The following is a 4,471-nucleotide window of genomic DNA, read 5'->3' as shown; positions in this document are numbered from 1 at the left end:
ATCCCCCATATAGTAATTCATCCCCCGTAGTAATTCATCCCCCATAGTAATTCATCCCCCATATAGTAATTCATCCCCCATATAGTAATTCATCCCCCATATAGTAATTCATCCCCCATAGTAATTCATCCCCCATATAGTAATTCATCCCCCATATAGTAATTCATCCCCCCTATAGTAAGTCCCCCCTGTGTCAATTCACTTACCTTTGCTCCGCGCGTTCCTCTCGCCGCGTTCCCACGCCGTTCTGGTCTTCAGGGCGGACTGTGAGAGGAGAGGAGTTCGTCACGCTGCCCCGCCTACATCCTGGCTGCCCCGCCTACATCCTGACAGCTGCAGAGTCCTGACTTTTGGGGCGGCCGCCCGAGAGGAGGGAGGGGAGCGGGCGCCCGGCACACAGAAGAGCCGCATTTAAGTTTGTAAAGAGCCGCTTGTGGCTCGCGAGCCGCGGCTTGCCGACCACTGACCTAGCACAAAGAGGTGCAGTGAAGGAAAAAAGTGGTAATGTGTTTTTGTGCTCATTTACACAGTGGCTTTCCCAGGCCCATAGTGGTAATAAGTGCACCTTTGGGGTGACCAACTCCCAGAAGGCACAGACACCACAGGTTCTCTGTCTTCCTCGCCCATGACCAAACTAGACAGCACTGCTCAAATCAGGAGGTAATGGGGCTCTCAGCACCCTCCATGCCAAGGTATTACTCCTGGCCTACACCTTACGTGGTACACACTCATTTGGTTTCCTCACCTATTCGGGAAAACTCCTCAGAGGTATACAGTCAGCAATTGAGCCATAAGGCCAGAATAATGGCGATGCACCCCTACGGGATACTGATAAGAACACATACTACACTTGATCTTATCCAAAAGGCTGAGAAGCAATACACCATTACATTTGCTAGCTGCAATAAATTCAGACAGATATTTCAGCTTTTGATGGAAACTGTTAAGGTAAACCACCAGACAAGGTGTCACTCTAGATTCAAACCTGTCCTTCCAACCCCATGTCCAATCGCTAGCAAGCTCATGCAGGCTCCACCCCTGCAACATCTCCAAAATACGTACGTTCCTAACCCCAGACACTACTAAACAACTTGTTCACTCCCTTATTATCTCACGCCTGGACTACTGCAACTCCCTCCTCACCGACCTACCTCATCACAGACTATCCCCGCTTCAGTCTATCCTGAACTCAGTGGCCAGACTCATCCACCTTACCAACCGCTCCGCTTCTGCCACCCCCCTCTGTCATTCCCTCCACTGGCTCCCGATTGCCCAACGCATTAAATTCAAACTACTAACACAGACATACAAAGCCATTCACAACGCTGCCCCAAACTACCTCACCGACCTGATACCCAAATACCACCCAACCCGTAATCTTCGCTCCTCACAAGACCTCCTACTTTCTAGCTCCCTGGTCTCCACCTCCCACGCCCGACTGCAGGACTTCTCTAGGACTTCCCCTATCCTCTGGAACTCACTACCCCAATCCATCAGACTGTCACCTACCCTCCTCACCTTTAGGCGCACCCTGAAAACCCATCTCTTCAGGGAAGCCTACCCCACCCTCACCTAACAGCCGATCTCCTCCACTCCTCTTACCACTCCATCCCCCACAGCCACTTCCTCCTGTACCACTACCCCCTCCCTCCTAGATTGTAAGCTCCAAGGAGCAGGGCCCTCGAACCCCTCATGTATTGTTTTGTTACTGTATTGTATCATGTACTGTCCCCCACTATAATGTACAGCGCTGAGCAAACCTTTTGGCGCTATATAAATAATGTATAATAATAATAATAACTTCATCTTTCTTTAAGGAACTCTATTGGTGGGATCTCTGTTCCTGTCTCTGCACTCCTACTGTGCCCATTATCAGGACTTCCAACATCCCTGCTGGATTCTTTATATAATGGAGATTGCAATAGGCGTAGCACCATCCTTGCTGGATTCTTTACATGTTTATATATTTCAATAGGGATAGCTGGAACACATGACAGCGATCAGGAACATTCATAAATCTCAGGTGTTCAGGAACAAAGTCAGAAATTACATCTGTTGGAGTAATTAGGATAATACTGTATATGTAAGAAGCCATGCTCTGACTTAGCCCACTAAGCTATCTAAATGATCACTTCTGGATGTACTGACCCTTTAAAAAGTTGGCACATTGGTTTCTTCAAAACTGGCCATCCATACTGTGCCTGGATAAAAGGTCCTCTTTACTTTCACTCTTTGCATTTCTAGAAGTCTGGCTGCAGTGCAGAGTTTACATCTTGCAACACTTCTCTTCCTAGCAACATGCAGCCCCCTGATCGTCAGCGCGGGGTCCCTCCCTCTCACATATTATATCCCAGCTGTAATCTATAAAACAGGACTCCGGCCAGAAATCATGGGATGTGGGATCTACGTCCTCTCTTTTCCCCCCTCCTACATCCCAGTGCTCGTGGCTGGTGCAGTGATATGGAATGTATTACTTCTCCATATGCACACAAGGAGTCAGGCCCACACATGGCTGTAGACACAGGAGGGTTAAAGGGCCATCCTGGAATGACGTGGCTTGGTGATCAAGTGAACAGAGTACAGAACGTAGTCCACTTTACATTCATGTATGTTTTATCGAGTGTTGCACCTGAAAGTGTGTATTACATGGTGTCGCCATTCATTTTCAATGGCACCCAGGGGCGCACTGACAACTCATGGGGCCCCCGGGCAATAGGGGATCATGGGGCCCCTGTGTCCTTGCCCAAACTAAAAAAAGCCTATGAAAAAGGTACCAGGGGCATCTCATGGGGCCCCCTACTGACCCCGGGCTCTCGGGCAGTGCCCGAGTTTCCAAATAGTCAGTCCGCCCCTGATGGCACCCCAATTCACAGGACAGTAAGTGCCAATGGGCCCACTTTGCAATGCACCACAGTGCACATACCTATAAAAAAATAAAAGGTGGCTTTGATGTGCATTGGAAGCCCCTTGTAAATGAATAGGCTGCCTGAATGTACTCACACACATTAATGTGCAAAAAACAGGTAGGTTTGCAGGGATCCATAAATTTCATTCCACGTGAAACGTACACTTCATGACTGGGTGGATGCAGATCATTGGGATCAATCACCAGCTTGTTATAGCTCTCAGTAGTTAGGTCTCTAAGTTTTTTGGCTTGTCCATTTTTATCATATGGTAAAAACAATGCAGTGAGAGGAGTGAGACTCTACAGTTGCAGTGTTGAGAATTCTAGAGGAAAGATTATGAGCCCCTGAAGTATATGAAGGGCCCACTCACACCACAATGCTGTGTGCTGCATGTGTTGTCATGCATTGAGGTGTGTTGCATTGTTAAATAGTCCATTCAAAATTAATGGGCTAAAACGAACCGCGACACATACAAAAATGGGGCAGGTTGCATTTTCTCACAATTCACAGGACACTGCGTGTTGTTCTGTGCTGCAATTTGTTGCAGGGTACATGCACTTTTAGGGCCCATTAAAAACATATATCTATAGTTGGTGCTGTGCAAAAACAAGTGCAAAAAACTTTTGTGCACTGCACCAGCCCTTGAGAGATGTCTTCCTGCAGACATTAGAAAGTGAAGACACAGGAATTGAGGTGTTCTGAGGTGTGAAGGTGCAGAAATTGGGGTTGATCTGAAGTGTTGAGATGCAGGAATTGGGGATGATCTGAAGTGTGAGGGTGCGGGAATTTAGTGTGATCTGAAGGTGCTGTAATTGGGGATGATCTGAAGTTTGAGGGTGCAGGAATTTGTTGTGATCTGAGGATGCAGGAATTGGGGCTGATCTGAGGTGTGAAGGTGCAGGAATTTTATTGTGATCTGAGGGTGCAGGATTTGGGGCTGATCTGAGATGTGAAGGTTCAGGAATTGATAATGATCTGAGGTGTGAAGGAATCAAGGCTGACCTGAAGAGTGAAGGTGCAGGAATTAGGACATATCTGAAGGGTGAAGGTGCAGGAATTGGGACTGATCTGAGGTGTGAAGGTGCAGGAATTTGTTGTGATCTGAGGGTGCAGGAATTGGGGCTGATCTGAGATGTGAAGGTGCAGGAATTGTGGCTGATCTCAGGTCTAAATGTGCAGGACTAGGGCTGAGCAGAAGTGTAAAGGTGCAGGAATTGGGACTTATTTGAGGTGTGAAAGTGCAGGAACTTGGGGTGATCTGAGGTTTGAAGGTAGAAGAATTAAGACTGATCTGAAGTTGCAGGAATTGGGGCTGATCAGATGTGTGAAGTGCAGGATTTAGGAATGATCTGAGGTCTGAAGATGCAGGAAATGAGGATGATCTGAGGTATGAAGGTGCAAGAACAGGCAATGATCTGAGGTGTGAAGGTGCAGGAATTGTGGTGATCTGAGGTGTTAAGGTGCAGAAATTGGGTCTGATCTGAAGTGTGAAGGTGCAGGAATTGGGGATGATCTTAGGTACAAGAATTGGGGATGATCTGTGGTGTGAAGGTGCAGGAATGGGG

General features: G+C 47.6%; 1 pseudogene; it reads right to left on the bottom strand.

The window, feature by feature from the left end:
- Positions 1-770: 770 nt before the first annotated feature.
- Positions 771-880, bottom strand: LOC149464545 (U2 spliceosomal RNA; annotated as a pseudogene).
- Between the last annotated feature and the right edge of the window lie 3,591 nt (positions 881-4,471).

The sequence above is a fragment of the Staurois parvus genome, unplaced genomic scaffold (genome assembly GCF_062004578.1).
Source record: "Staurois parvus isolate SC_StPar_1 unplaced genomic scaffold, SC_StPar_1.0 ptg000151l, whole genome shotgun sequence".
NCBI classification, from domain to species: Eukaryota; Metazoa; Chordata; class Amphibia; order Anura; family Ranidae; genus Staurois; species Staurois parvus.
Note: the sequence above shows the minus strand (reverse complement) of the source record. Positions and strands in the feature narration are given on the sequence as shown.